Here is a 16,816-nt window from a genome sequence, read left to right on the forward strand (position 1 = left end):
AAGCATACCTCCCACGGACAAACCTGCCCCAGTACAAGCACGGGATGCAGACCAACACGCAGTTGATGAGTCACTTACTCACTCCAATGCCTTATCGCCAACACAGCCAGGCAGCCTCACCAGACGACATATCCACACCGCAACAAATACAGCTATCAGCACAAGACGAACAAGAGCAACAACAAACATCCGATAGTAGTCAACACAAGAATGAAGGTCATGTCGGAACAGAACTTGCTCTCATACACAACCACGAACAGGAACTTGTAAACACACTTGTCAACACGGAAGCGGAGAATACAATAAATGCTAGGACACTAGAGAAACCAGGAGAGAGGGACATAGGTATTCAACCACTGAACAAGAGCGTTATTCTAGACACTACGACTAATAGCATGCAATGGGCTGATGAGATCGAAGCGGAAACCTCGAATCTTATGGAAATAGAAGAGACGAGGTCAGGGAATCAAGACAGCTTGAAGACAAACGAAACATCAACCCAAGAAGTTGCACTTTCGAAAAGCAAAACAAAAGTAAAAACACATAGACCCTCGAGGGAGGAAACACAGAAGCCATACAACAGCAGAGACCCGCGGCTACAGGGGAGTAGAGTAGGAGATAGACGATAGAGTCCCTCCTCCCCATCCCCGTTTAATTTATTAGGAGAAGAAACATGTATATATTCACGATTATGCTGTTAACATACACATTGATGACACTAAATATAAATTGTATTCAAACTGCAAGTAAACAGTCGCTCCTTAAACAGATTATTCGTGACCAGGACGTGGATATCGTTATGTTGCAAGAAGTGGCAACCGAAGATCTTGCTCCCATTCCTGGATACGATAAAATTATTAATGTTAACGAGCACAAACGCGGTACAGCCATATACATTAAGGACAATATAGCATACTCGGACACAGCGCTTCTGCCAAATTCTCGAGGTATCAGCATACGTATTCGGGACTTACTAATTGTAAACATCTATGCCCCATCCGGATCACAAGCAAGGACGCAAAAACGGCTGTTCTATACCACAGACATCCTTCCACTTATTTACAGACATAGAGACAATATGATCCTTGGAGGTGATTTTAACGCAGTATTATCACCCAAAGACCAAACAGGACAGTTCCAGGGATGTCCTGCGCTATCTAATTTAATAAGAGGGCTACGTCTAAAAGATACATGGGAAATGAAGTAACAGAGGTCAGCTGGATATACGTATTATTACTCAGGTGGCGCTTCTCGTCTAGATAGAATATATGTCAGCGGGGGACTGAAAGAACACGTGAGGGAAACAGATGTCTGCCCAGTGGAATTTTCAAACCATTGTGCGTTTATCTGTAAGATCCGACAACCTGAATGGGGACCTAGACGCGGACGAGGAATTTGGAGGTTAAATGACTCTATTTTGAAGAACATGGACTTAAAAGAAAGATTTTTCGCTGAATGGCAAAAATGGAAAACATACATACCCCGGTATAGAGATACTCTTGATTGGTGGATTTCATACGCTAAACCTCGCACAATCTGGCTATTGAAGTCATACAGTGCTGAGAGGAGAAGGCACTTAAACCACACGACAGAATTCTACCATAAATGCTTAAGACAGCTATATAAGGAGGATCCTCCAACCCTGACACCTATCGAAGAATAAAGAAAACAAGAGCGTAGCTACTAACGATACAGCGACGAGAAATGGAAGGTTTGAAAATTCAAGCGCAAGATCGTCAAGTTCTAGGCAACGAGTCTCTTTCCAGTTACCACCTTATAAGAAATTGCAGGAAAGGACGTCAAAAAATACATCCATGACATCGAAACAACTAATGGACAAATAACGAGTAGCCCCGAAATAATAAAAGAAATGGCGGAAAGCTTTTTTCAGTCCTTGTATAACGAAGAGCCGCCCACCATCATAAATCACCAACACCCCTTCTTTGATGGTATAAGAGGAAGAATTCAGCATAGGGAACAAGAAAGTTTGACCCAAGACAACACCTTAGCAGAAATCCAGCAGGCAATATTGCAAAGCGCACCGAATAAATCTCCTGGTCCCGATGGTCTAGGAAGAGCTTTTTATATGACATACTGGTCCATCATTAGCGACGAACTTGTTGCAGCAATGAATGATGCCTGTGATCCAGAAAGGAGCATCGACAAGATGAAAGAAGGCCTTGTGGTCCTTCTTCCCAAGATGACAAATCCAACCAAGTTATCTGACTTTCGGCCCATAACGCTCTTAAATTTTGACTATAAGCTATTAACTAAATGTGTGAAAAAGAGACTAACTGCGTTTATGGAGGACGCCACATCCGAACACCAGTCTGGTGCGATACCAGGAAGGTGTGTAATAAATTCTCTATGTGTCATTCGGGATATTATAAGCGAGTCATTGGTCAACAATAAAAAGAAACTGCTAATATCACTAGATTTTGACCACGCATTTGACAGGGTAAACCACAAATATATAATTGAAACACTCCATGCCCTTGGCTTTGACACTCAATTCACGACTCTCGTGGGCAAAATTATTAATGGAGGCTCTTCAAAGATTAATATAAATGGTTATTTAACAAGGCCAATCCACATCCACAGAGGAGTACGGCAAGGGTGTCCGCTGTCTATGTTGTTCTTCGTTCTATCTCTAGAACCCCTTCTTAGCAATCTACAGCAAACGTTCAGTCCTAGCAATTTGGATATTGTCGCATTCGCAGATGACGTTACTATAATATTCGATCAAACCATTGATATCCAGCATTTGTTCAAGGTAATCGAGGATTATGGGAGATTTTCCGGGGCTCAGCTGAACCCAAGGAAGACAAAGGCGATGTGGATTGGGAAACTGGGCCGAGTCCAATCGGCACTTCCAGAGTGTGTAACATTAACACAAGAAACTAAAATTCTGGGAATAACCTGCTTTAACAGTGTGTACAAGATGATCAAAAAGAACTGGGCCGATGCTTTGCATTCAGTCAGGGGTATATTGGAACAGGTTAGGTATCGATCTTTCCACTTGCAACAAAGAATAATGTATGTGAATATGTACTGCTTAAGCAAAATATGGTATCTGAGCCAAATTCTTCCCATGCCACGGATGATTGGTAAATGTCTAATTTCGGTTGTTGGTTGGTTCATTTGGCAAGGATCACTAATACGACTTGCCAGAAGTACACTCACCTTACCTAAATCCCAGGGTGGGCTGGGACTAATTGACGTCAAAGAGAAAGCAAAAACCTTGTTTCTCATAAATCGAAGAACTTCCTCATGCGATGGTGCAGTCTTCCACAATGCATTAACCCACCAGCGTATTATGACATCCATCATCATGCACCTCACGCAAGATATCTGAGAGTCGAGCTGAGTTATATGCCAAAAGACGTCGTCACATCTCCAGATGTCTCAACGAAAAAAGTTTATCGCTGTATACTCTCTCAACAGTATTTAGCCCCACACATAACGAAAGCAGCTACGGTAATCAACTGGAATAGAGTATAGAGGAATATCTCCCATCGCATCCTTCCAGACGCAGTAAAAGAAAGCTGGTATAAAGTAATCCATGACATTATACCGACAAACAGCAGACTTCATCACATTCATATGCTGGAGACGGACTTGTGCAACGTCTGTCAACATACAGATACAATCCAACACTGACTTACAACTTGTACGCAGATTCGACTGACATGGAATAAATTTAAACAGACGCTAAAGTGTATCATCGAACGTCCGAGTACATACAAGGCACCTGAATGGGTGATCCGCCCTGTATTTAGCTTCCAACCACCGCAACTGAACAGTGCTGTCGTGTTACTGTTAGGTTGTTACGTCGACTGTGTGCTGAAATCTTCTGAGCCTTACAGTGCCCTCGACAGAATGTCCGAGATAAGTGACTATGTTTTAATGCGCATTCAATGTCCGCAAAGGAAGCGATGGCTGGGAGAATATGTAGAGCAGCTAAGTAGTGTTCTGTAAGTGTGCAATGCTGGAAGTAAGAGTAAATTAAACTAAATTTAGAAACAAACTAAGATAGACTGTATAAAAATGTGATATACGTTTGTGTGATTCATTCGTTTGTTATTTGTTAATTCTTGTCAAGTACAGATGTGAATTATTGTGATATTCTGAGACTTCAAATAATCAACGAACATTAGGCAATACGAAGTTGTAACGACGTTTCCTGTTGTGTTTTTCTCTATCTAATTGTGTGTTCATTTGTTAAACAGTTGAAATCATTTTACGTATTACCTATTACATGTAAATAAATCAGATGAAAAAAAAACCTGCTATGCTGAACAGGGGCCTTGAGGAAGGAATGGGAAGATTGGAAGTGATAGACAAGGAAGAAGGAAGGATTTGGCCGTGGCCTTAAGTTAGGTACCATCCTGGCATTGGCGTGGAGGAGAATTGGGAAACCATGGAAAACCACTTCCACGATGGCCGAGGTGGGATCAAACCCACCTCTACTCAGTTGACCTCCCGAAACTGAGTGGACCCCGTTCCAACCCTCGTAAAACTTTTCAAATTTTGTGGCAGAGGCGGGAATCGAACCAGGGCCTCCGGGGTGGCAGCTAATCACACTTTCCACTCCACCACAGAGGTGGACATTAAACCATATTTCTTAATTGTAAAAAAAAAGAGCATTGGCACGTTCTTTTTCTTCTTCTCTTCCTCTAGTTCTTAATCTGTTTTCCCTCCAGGGTCGGCTTTTCCCTCGGACTCAGCGAGGGATCCCACTTCTACCGCCTCAAGGGCGATGTCCTGGAGCTTCAGATATTGGGTCGGGCGATACTACTGGGGAGGATGACCAGTACCCCGCCCAGGTGGGCTCACCTGCTATGCTGAACAGGGGCCTTGAGGAAGGAATGGGAAGATTGGAAAGGGCAGGCACAGAAGAGAGAAGGAAGCGGCCGTGGCCTTAAGTTAGGTACCATTCCGGCATTTACCTGGAGGAGAAGTGGGAAACCACGGAAAACCACTTCGAGGATGGCTGAGATGGGAATCGACCCCCCCCCCCCTACTCAATTGACATCTTGGGGCTGAATCAACACGTACCTGCCATCGTACATTTTTTCAATTCTCGTGGCAGAGTCGAGAATCGAACCCAATACTCCGTGCTTCTCGGGGTTCCAGCTATTAACATTAACAACTACACCACATAAGCAGGGTGGACCATCTTTATAAACGAAAAATAAACGGACAATAGCTCATCATTCCCTTGTAGGACCAGCCAGCTCAATGCAAATCTCCTTCTCTTATCACAATGTATACTGTAATATGAGACGTTGCTTGCAAGCCTCCGTGGCGCAATGGGTTAGCGCGTTCGGCTGTTAACCGAAAGGTTGGTGGTTCGAGCCCACCCGGGGGCGTGAAGAAACAGAACAAGTATCTGCACTCAGATATTTAGGAAGAACAATCAGAAGTGATCTATATTGTTTAGTTGAAGTGAAGAGCTGCATCGCAATGGCCAATGAAGCATACATGAAGCAAAGGGTACTGACGAGTGGGCCACGGAATATGGACCTTAACAAGAGGTTAGCGAAGTGCTTTGTATGGAGCATTGCTCTTCATTGGGCTGAGGCTTGGACTTTGAGAAGGGAGGAATGAAGAAGATTGAAATCTTTTGAAATGTGGGTATGGAGAAGAATGAAGAAGATCAACTCGCAAGACAAATTCCTCTTCTTCTTTTTCTACCAATTTTCCACACCTGTGAGGTCGCGCGTCGCACATGTGGATTTGGCCCTGTTTTACGGCCGGATGCCCTTCCTGACGCCAACCCTATATGGAGGATGTAATCACTATTGCGTGTTTCTGTGGTGGTTGGTAGTGTGGTGTGTTGTCTCAATATGAAGAGGAAAGTGTTGGGAGATACACAAACACCCAGTTCCCGGCCGGGAATCGAACCCTGGACCCTCTGAACCGAAGGTCAGTACGCTGACCATTCAACCAACGAGTCGCACACAAGACAAATTAAGGAATGAAGTGGTATTGGAAAGAGTAGGTGAAGAAAAGACGGCAATACTGCAAACCATTCAAAATAATAATACTACTACTTGCTTTACGTCCCACTAACTACTTTTACGGTTTTCGGAGACGCCGAGGTGCCGGAATTTTGTCCCACAGGAGTTCTTTTTACGTGCCAGTAAATCTACCGACACGAGGCTGACATATTTGAGCACCTTCAAATATCACCGGATTGAGCCAGGATCGAACCTGCCAAGTTGGGGTCAGAAGATCAGCGCCTCAACCGTCTGAGCCACTCAGCCCGGCAAAAAAAAACATTCAAAAGAGAAAGAAGAATAGGTTAGGACACTGTTTGCGAAGGAAATGTTTATTAACACAACTGGAAGGAAAAGATGCAGGGAGAATGGTAACAGGAAGAAATAGGTATCAGATGATGGACAGTGAGAAAATTAATGGAAATTACTGGAAGACTAAAAGGATGTCAGAAGACATGCATGAGAAAATGCATGCGAAAACCTGCCATTAGGCAAAGAACCGATAATCATGATGATGATGATGATGATGATGATGATGACATACATGGAAAAGAAATACAGTTTTATAACAATAGAATTGTTTCGTTCTATAAGAACATTTTCACAAAACTTTCTCTTCTAGATACCAGCCACAAGGATTTCCTCCGCTACCCGCTACCCAACTGTGAGACGCTGCGATGTAATGAACTGACGTTGCAAGATATCGGCACATTCGTCAAAAATTTTATGAACAAAGTGATTGCCAATGGCAAAATAACTACATTTTGCACTACGTATCTGTATCGTCTCCTGCTGGACCTATGTCGGGCTGAGTGGCTCAGACGGTTGAGGCGCTGGTCTTCTGACCCCAACTTGGCAGGTTCGATCCTGGCTCAGTCCGGTGGTATTTGAAGGTGCTCAAAACGTCAGCCTCGTGTCGGTAGATTTACTGGCACGTAAAAGAACTCCTGCGGACCACCCACATCCAACAAAGACGTAACAAAAAAGCGACTGATTACTAAATTTTATCTCTCGAAACGCCGGGAGAATGTTGTAACGAATGTTAGAGTATGCAGGTTCAAGAATTCTTCAGATCAAGAAGATGAGAGTAAACCGACTATGTCAGCATGTTTTGAAGCACAGTACCTGTCCAACCGAAACAACGGATGGTGATAGGCAATCAAAAGTAAATACAAAGAGAAAAAAAGATGCAGTTATGGAACACAGAGAATTCAAGCCTATCCAGAGTTATTACTCCAGGGGAAGAACCTGTGATCAGCAATATTTGAGCAAGAAGCTAAGTGTGAAGAAAACATGGGACATGTTTTGTGAAAGACATCCTCATTTAGTGGTGACGTATTATTAGTACCGAACAATATTTTGTGATGATGTTTATATTGGATTCGGAGCACCGTATGTTGACACATGCTCTACATGTTCTGCTCTCGAAAGAAAGATTGGCTTAGAACACAGTTGCTCAGCTGGGCGCCCCTTGAGTGTGGCCGGGTTGGACTGACGTAAATGCGCGCAGCTTACGTCACAGTGAGGCGAGAAAGCGAACACGGCAATGAAGTGAAGCAGTGTCGTTCGATTGTGACTATGAAGCTCTCCTCCACTGCTCAGTGAAATGCTGATTCGGGTACAGTATTTTATAAAACACGTTATTATCACAAGAAAACAGAACTTTTCAACATATTCCGGCTTGATTTATACTGCGCTCGATATAAACAGTCAATTTTCTTTTCTTATATTTATACATTCAAACAAAACTAACACGTTATAATTTTTGTTTTACAATTTACTAAGAAACAGGGTTTAACTAACACGTTATAATTTTTGTTTTACAATTTACTAAGAAACAGGGTTTAACTAACACGTTATAATTTTTGTTTTACAATTTACTAAGAAACAGGGTTTAAGCGTACAAGCTACGATTTACAGCATCGTACGGTAAAGTGCAGTAAGTTCGAGTTCCCTATCAACTTGACTTTGAAGTAAGTCGTTCTTTGTCACTGCCTCTCAATTATACAACGATCTTAAACTATATGAAATACAGCAAAGGAGTGTCGGGACTCAGAAAAAATGTCTTAAATACCGCTACCTTTCCACTTATTAAGCCATGTAAATAAGTTTTTGTCCGCCTCTGTGGTGTAGTGGTTAGCGTGATTAGCTGCCACCCCCGGAGGTCCAGGTTCGATTCCGGGCTCTGCCACGAAATTTGAAAAGTGGAACGAGGGCTGGAACCGGATCCAGTCAGCCTCAGGAGGTCAACTGAGTAGAGGTGGGTTCGATTCCCATCTCAGCCATCCTGGAAGTGGTTTGCCGTGGTTTTCCACTTCTCCAGGCAAATGCCGGGATGGTACCTAACTTAAGGCCACGGCCGCTTCCTTCCCTCTTCCTTGAATATCCCTTCCAATCTTCCCATCCCCCACCAAGGCCTCTGTTCAGCATAAGAGGTGAGGCAGCCTGGGCGAGGTACTGGTCATCCTCCCCAGTTGTATCCCCCGGCCGAATGTCTCACGCTCCAGGACACTGCCCTTGAGGCGGTAGAGGTGGGATCCCTCGCTGAGTCCGAGCAAAAAACCAACCCTGGAGGGTAAGCAGATTAAGAAAGAAAGAAAGAAAGAAAGAAAGAAAGAAATTTTCACCAAATTAAATAGTACGAAATATCATAATCTCCTAGACACATTTTAGATGCTCAGTTTTATTCTTAATTCATCCTAGGCGTTAAAATTCTTAGGTTTCCCTTATGTCTTCTCTTCCTTGTTAGTATAGTGTATGTTTATGAAATAGTACAATTATTAATGTAATCTCCTAGATGTTTAGTTTTTAATCTTATTCTTATATCCTCAGCAGGAAAATGTATCTTACGCTTTTTATGTATTCTTTTTATTAGATTGTGTATATTAGTTGATACATTTAAGTTAAAGTGGCAGTTAGTTACAGCCAAAGAGACCTCTGGTTCTACTTGTAATTAACTTTAAATAAATATATTTCTATTGCTGTTTTCAATTCCTTCGATGAGAATGACAATATTTCCATTAAAATGTAAAATTCCTGCTATTCATTCAGAAAAATGTAATATATTTACACAACTTCGCAGTGCCGTGCGCCCGCGGGACGAAAAGCTCAGCGTGAGACCCTCTGATTTCGAAAACCGACAAGCGGAAAAGGTAGATTTACAGCATCAGCTTAAAGCTAAAAAAAATCGATGCAGCGTCTTCTATGAAAGGCTGAAGGAAGAAAATGATGGAGAACTTACGCTCAGCTATGATGCCAAAAGAATTTAGTGCTTCCTAAGGTTCCTGACCAAGCTACTTACTATTACTTACGCATCTTGATCGTTTGCCGGGGCTCATCCACAAGCACTCAGACCCCAGAAAACGTCACGTCCTACGTTTGGTTAGAGAATGAGGTCGCCAAAAGCTCCAACAAAGTCACGTCTGCTGTACAGCATCACCTAGCGCATGTGGATTTGGAGGGAATTGCCCAAAAACGATTGTTTCGGATAGATGTGGTGGTCAGAAAAAAGGTATGTGACTATGGTTGGAATGCTGATGCACTGGTTCTTGTGCGAGGCTCCAATACACACCCAAAGGATAGAAATGTTGTTCCCGATCGTCGGCCATTCGTTCATCCCCCACGTCAGAGCCTTCGTAAACTTGTACTTATTTGATTATTGTCTGGTTGAAGGAGCTATACCAAATGAATGGAGAGTTGCTATAGTAGCCCCTGTGTATAAAGGAAAGGGTGATAGACATAAGGCTGAAAATTACAGGCCAGTAAGTTTGACATGCGTTGCTTGTAAGCTTTGGGAAGGCATTCTTTCTGATTACAGTAGACATGTTTGCGAAATTAATAACTTGTCGATAGAAGGCAATTCGGTTTTCGGAAAAGTTATCCCACTTGTAGGATTCCAGCAAGATATAGCAGATATTTTGGATTCTGGAGCTCAAATGGACTGTATCGCGATTGACCTGTCTAAAGCATTTGATATGGTGGATCATGGGAGACTGCTGGCAAAAATGAATGCAGTTGGACTAGACAAAAGAGTGACTGAATGGGTTGCTATATTTCTAGAAAATAGATCTCAGAGAATTAGAGCAGGCGAAGCTTTATCTGACCCTGTAATAATTAAGAGGGGTAGGGTTGGCGTTAGGAAGGGCATCCGGCCGTAAAACAGGGCCAAATCCACATGTGCGACGCAGTTCGCACCCGCGACCCCACAGGTGTGGGAAAAGCGGTAGGAAAAAAAAATTCCTCAAGGCAGTATTATTGGACCTTATGTTTTCTTATATATATCAATGATATGAGTAAAGGAGTGGAATCAGAGGTAAGGCTTTTTGCGGATGATGTTATTCTCTATAGAGTAATAAATAAGTTACAAGATTGTGAGCAACTGCAAAATGACCTCGATAATGTTGTGAGATGGACAGTAGGCAATGGTATGATGATAAACGGGGTTGAAAGTCAGGTTGTGAGTTTCACAAATCGGAAAAGTCCTCTGAGTTTTAATTACTGAGTTGATGGGGCGAAAGTTCCTTTTGGGAATCATTATAAGTATCTGGGTGTTAATATAAGGAAAGATCTTCATTGGGGTAATCACATAAATGGGATTGTAAATAAAGGATACAGATCTCTGCACATGGTTATGAGGGTGTTTATGGGTTGTAGTAAGGATGTAATGGAGAGGGCTTATAAGTCTGTGGTAAGACCCCAACTCGAGTATGGTTCCAGTGTATGGGACCCTCACCAGGATTACTTGATTCAAGAACTGGAAAAATCCAAAGAAAAGCAGCTTGATTTGTTCTGGGTAATTTCCGACAAAAGAGTAGCGTTTAAAAAATGTTGCAAAGTTTGGGCTGGGAAGAACTAGGAGAAAGAAGACGAGTGATGAGTGGTATGTTCCGAGCTGTCAGCAGAGAAATGGCGTGGAATGACATTAGTAGAAGAATAAGTTTGAGTGGCGTCTTTAAAAGTAGAAAAGATCACAATATGAAGACAAAGTTGGAATTCAAGAAGACAAATTGGGGCAAATATTCATTTATAGGAAGGGGAGTTAGGGATTAGAATAACTTACCAAGGGAGACGTTCAATAAATTTCCAATGTCATTGAAATGCAGCTCAGTTTGATTGATTGATTGATTGATTGATTGATTGATTGATTGATTGATTGATTGATTGATTGATTGATTGATTGATTGATTGATTGATTGATTGATTGATTGATTGATTGATTGATTGATTGATTGATTGATTGATTGATTGATTGATTGATTGATTGATTGATTGATTGATTGATTGATTGATTGATTGATTGATTGATTGATTGATGTTTAAGAACATAAACGTAGCTGAAAACTCAAAGGTCTACATCAATATAATGAAAAACATTTCGGTAGTAATTTCGTTGTGGGTGGAAGATTGTGAAGTAAGAAATTGGACGCAACTCGCCAATGTCGCCACCAGGAGTTCAGGCGGCTGACATTTCCAATTTCAAAGGGCTAAGAAATTCATCACCCCCAAAACAGCAAACAAGAAGGCATGCCTTGTGCATTGGATGATAACGATACAGACAATGTTGCTTGAGGCTACTTCTTTTTGTAAACACGTTCATTATTTTTCAAAGATTGATTCTCAGACATCAATATTCGTGGATGTTTTTTCGACGTTTAATTGAGATATTTTTTCCTTCGAACGATGTTCATTACTGTTTTTTTTTTTTTTGGCCGAATTATAGTGCAATCGTACACATAGTACAGTTTTGAATGTGAAGAGCCCAAAACTCTTATCAAAAGAAGCAAACGCTTCCAAACGATGTCATTCCTTATTTGATTCCGAAGGGAGTCAAACTCTCCTTTTTAATGTTTACATAGAACAGGCAGTAAAGGAAATCAAAGAGAAATTTGGAAAGGGAATCACAGTCCAAGGAGAAAAAAATCAAAACCTTGAGATTTGCCGATGATATTGTTATTTTATCTGAGACTGCAGAAGATCTCGAGAAGTTGCTGAATGGTATGGATGAAGTCTTGGGTAAGGAGTACAAGATGAAAATAAATAAGTCCAAAACAAAAGTAATGGAGTGCAGTCGAACGAAGGCAGGTGATGTAGGAAATATTAGATTGGGAAATGAAGTCGTAAAGCAAGTAGATGAATATTGTTACTTGGGTAGTAAAATAACTAACGATGGCAGAAGTAAGGAGGACATAAAATGCAGACTAGCACAGGCCAGGAAGAGCTTTCTTAAGAAAAGAAATTTGCTCACTTCAAACATTGATATCGGAATTAGAAAGATGTTTTTGAAGACTTTCGTGTGGAGCGTGGCATTGTATGGAAGTGAAACATGGACGATAACTAGCTCAGAAAGAAAGAGAATAGAAGCTTTTGAAATGTGGTGTTACAGAAGAATGCTGAAGGTGAGATGGATAGATCGAATCACGAATGAAGATATACTGAATCGAATTGGTGAGAGGAGATCGATTTGGCTAAATTTGACGAGAAGAAGAGATAGAATGATAGGACACATCTTAAGACACCCAGGACTTGTTCAGTTGGTTTTTGAAGGAAGTGTAGGTGGTAAGAACGGTAGGGGTAGACCAAGGTATGATTATGTCAAGCAGATTAGAGCAGATGTAGGATGCAATAGTTACGTAGAAATGAAAAGGTTAGCACAGGATAGGGTGGCATGGAGGGCTGCATCAAACCAGTCTATGGACTGATGAATCAAACAACAACAACAACAACAACAACAGCAGCAGGCGTTTGTTAAACGGACTAACTCCATTCTTTGGCTGCAATACGAGCTTAATGCAAATTTCAAGTACAAATATTCAGCTAAAGTTGGACCACAGATTTCATTAATGAACCCGCTTATTTGCTAGCCATTCTTCAAAAGAAAATTTCAATTTTAGTTTAGATGTGCTAGTGGAAATAAGTTTTTCCTATTTTACCAACATTCTGTTGGCCCACTTTCCAAATGGGCAACTCATTTGAAACAAAAATACATTAGAGGACCGTTTCATTGGGAACTTTATTACCTGGTGAGTCCAAAGCAGGGTCTCAGTTATCATTCATAACAATTCCTAAGCAAGTCATCGAAGTTACGATTCTTTTTCTCAATTTGCTTTACGTCGCACCGACACAGATAGGTCTTATGGCGACGATGGGATAGGAAAGAGCAAGGAGTGGGAAGGAAGTGGCTGTGTATGAAAATGGGAAACCATGGAAAACCATCTTCAGAGCTGCCGACAGTGGGGTTCGAGCCCACTATCATCCGAATGCAACTCACAGCTGCACGCTCCTAACCGCACGGCCAACTATCTCGGTGAAGTTACGAAGTGTTTTATTGTTTAAAATAATGGCAGTATGTCACTTTGTTTGAGACAGGTTTTTGGTGATACCAATACTAGGCTGAGGTTGTTTTGGGGTTATTAGGAAAATGTTTTTCTCACACAGTCATCAAGACTTAGTAGGCCTGATTTCTTCCAATAATTGATGATGATAATTGTTACGGAGTTATCCGTGGAAGTCAGAGGTGAAAGAAGGTGCGGGCTGGAATGGGTCTAACTACAAGTCCGAAAGATGAATTGAAATTTCAGTGAAGGTTATATTTTCAAAGCTTAACAATGGTGACATAGAATTTTGAGCGTGCAACAAATAACAACAAGTTAAATCAGGTACACAATCAAGAAGTCCAAACTTAAACCAGTTTCCACTAGGGGAAATAACAAAATCAGGTACCAGAGTAGATTTACAAGTAAAGCCCCAGATTCGGGTTCTTACAAGTTCTGGGCTTCGTGCCCCAAGTTACAATTCCTGAGCCCTCAACTCATAACCACAAATTACCAAAGGGCAGAAAACCCCTAATTGCATGGAGCACTTGCTCCCAACTTTTAACCTCAAGCCTCCCAGAGGCACCTTTCACACACAAGAAAGAGCTGACCCGCTCTCAATTTTTCAGGCCTATTTAAGAGGCCATAAACTGACTTTACACTAACTGCCCTCAAGGCACACAAGGAAACAGGGGCATTTAATACCCAACCTACAGGGCCTTCGCATGAAGAAAACAAAATATCAGGTTAAGTTAATGGCCCAAAGTACAGAAAGGACTGGAGGCGTGAACTTGCACTCCTAAGTACACAATATTAAAACCTAAGTGGCTCTAGGCCGATACACAGGGGCTAATCCCAAGCTAGGGAGGTGACTCGTATGAAAAAACTTTAATACATTAAGGAAGAGAAGAAACGGTTACGAAAACGTAGTCACCTCAATTTCAAATGAAGGGGAGCTCGAGAGGGTAAAGCACTCTCTATCCCCGAATTAAAGTTCAAGAAAACTGAAGTTTACCAGGAAAAGGGTTTACATGTTTAATAGGTTTCGAACCCTCCCCGAGAGTTAGACTGCTGAGCTAGCAAGAAATAAAGATGTTAAAAGGCCATTACCTTGTTGAAGATCTGCTGTCTGAAGAACGAGGCGCTTCCCGCCCCCTGCTACATATTCACACACTGAGTTAGATGTTATACTAGTGGCCCCGAGACAAGAAAATCAGCAGTTTATATACCCTCGTGGAAAATTCGAGACCTTTCAAGAATGAGTAGACACACCCCCTCAATTTTTATTGGTAGACAAAGAATTACACATGGAAATTTGAAGAAGAAAGCTATGATTCAAGGAAAATTAATTACAGAAATTACTGATTGGATAAATTCAAAACAGGCGGAAAGAAAGGATTAATATGCCAACCCACAAACCACAGAACAAAATTTAGTAAAGACAGAACTTATGAATACAAAATTTCTTCAAGAGAGTTCATTCCATTGCGCCAGAGTGTATTACCATAGTTTTTGGTAGAGATATCTGTTAGAGAATGTCCACACTTCTTGATCAATGAAAAACAAAAGCAAATCAAAAACACTCAGTGACATCTTCTGATAACCAGAAGAGTTAGTTCGGTGGTTAAAGTTTCGGGTTTCTCCAGTAGAGAAGTTTCAATTGGCGCAAGATATGAACCTGCGTCGCGTAGAGGTGTACCGCCCGGTACAATAATAATACTAATAATGATTATGATGATGTCCGCCTCTGTAGTGTAGTGGTTTGCGTGATTAGCTGCCACCCCGGGAGAAGTGGGTTAGATTTCCGGCTCAGCCACGAGATTTAAAAAATGGTATGATGAACGGAACGGGGTTCGCTCAGACTCCGGAGGAGAGCTGAGTAGAGGTAGTTCGATTCCCACCTTAGCCATCCTCGAAGTGGTTTTCCATTTCTTCTCGAGGCAAATGCCGGGATGGTGCCTAATTTAAGGCCACGGCCGCTTATTTTTCTCTTCCTTATCTATCCCTTCCAATCCTCCCATACCCCCACAAGGCCCCTGTTCAGCACAACAGGTGAGGCCGCCTGGGAGTGGTACTGGTCCTCCTCGCCAGTTGTATCCCCGACTAAATCTCTCACGCTTCAGGACACTGCACTTGAGGCAACAGAGGTGGGATCCCTCGCTGAATCCGGGGAGAAACCCAACCTGGACGGTAATCAGACTAAATATATCAAAACAAATATCATTCTTCTTCTTCTTCTTCTTCTTCTTCTTCTTATTATTATTATTATTATTATTATTATTATTTCTTAATCTGTTTACCCTCCAGGCGTGGTTTCCCTCGGACTAAGCGAGGGATTCCACCTCTACCGCCTCAAGGGCAGTGTCCTGGAGCGTGAGACTTTGCATCAATGATAAAACTGGAGAGGAGAACCAGTACCTCGCCCAGGCGGCCTCACCTGCTACGCTGAACAGGGGCCTTGTGGGGGATACGAAGAATGGAAGGGATAGACAAGGATGAGGGAAGGAAGCGGCCGTGGACTTAAGTTAGGTACCAACCCAGCTTTGCCTGGTGGAGAAGTGGGAGACCATAGAAAACCACTTCGAGGATGGCTGAGGAGGGAATCGATCTCCCCTCTACTCAGTTGACTTTCCGAGGCTGAGTGGATCCCCTTCCAGCCCTCGTACCACCTTTCAAATTTCGTGGCAGAGCTGGGAATCGAACCCAGGCATCCGAGGGTGGCAGCTAATCACACTAACCACTACACCACAGAGGCGGACTATTATTATTATTATTATTATTATTATTATTATTATTATTATTATTATTATTATTATTATTATTATTATTATTATTATTATTATTATTATTATTATTTGTCATTTAGGCCTACTGAGGACCACGGGCCTCGTATCTACTCTTCGGTAAAGTTGTTCCTTTCTTCTTCTTCCAATACTCCTTCATTTGCTGACTATTATTATTATTATTATTATTATTATTATTATTATTATTATTATTATTATTATTATTATTATTATTATTATTACTATTATTATATTAGAGCTTATGGTTTCCACCCGTACGGCTGAGATTTGAATGCTGGTTGGAATGTTCACATGTAAAATCACGTAGCATTATGAAGGACAACCAATCTTAAAACTCAGGACGGAACTCCAAGAGGAGCAGTGACCGAAAAATACGTGGGATAAACGAAAGAAAGTTTGATAGTTACATGTTCAGTATGTAGCAACATTATCAGTTTCCATCAATCAAGATAATTCGGGCAGGAAAGGGCCCAGTACTGATCTCATTTTACAACAATGAAGCTGCAGTAAGAAACAGTAGATAATTTTAGAATGTTTGTTATGAGGGTTCAGTGTTCTTATGAACTTTTCCCGGAACTTTCTTTCAAGTACTGTGGCCTCCTTCAGTCGAGAGTAGGTCAATGGACGGAGAGTGGGAGGAAGTTCGCTGCCTGTTTTAATGGCTGCAAAATCCTTCGAGCAATTCAGTTTACGGAGCGCC

At 41.7% G+C, this 16,816-nt stretch overlaps 1 non-coding gene across 1 annotated transcript; it reads left to right on the top strand.

Annotated features, from left to right (window-relative positions):
* Positions 1-5,298: 5,298 nt before the first annotated feature.
* On the top strand, positions 5,299-5,372 carry TRNAN-GUU (transfer RNA asparagine (anticodon GUU)). The gene has a single exon. It is a non-coding gene; the product is annotated as a tRNA-Asn (tRNA).
* The last annotated feature ends 11,444 nt before the right edge of the window (positions 5,373-16,816 follow it).

Source organism: Anabrus simplex, chromosome 3 (assembly GCF_040414725.1).
Source record: "Anabrus simplex isolate iqAnaSimp1 chromosome 3, ASM4041472v1, whole genome shotgun sequence".
Lineage (NCBI taxonomy): Eukaryota > Metazoa > Arthropoda > Insecta > Orthoptera > Tettigoniidae > Anabrus > Anabrus simplex.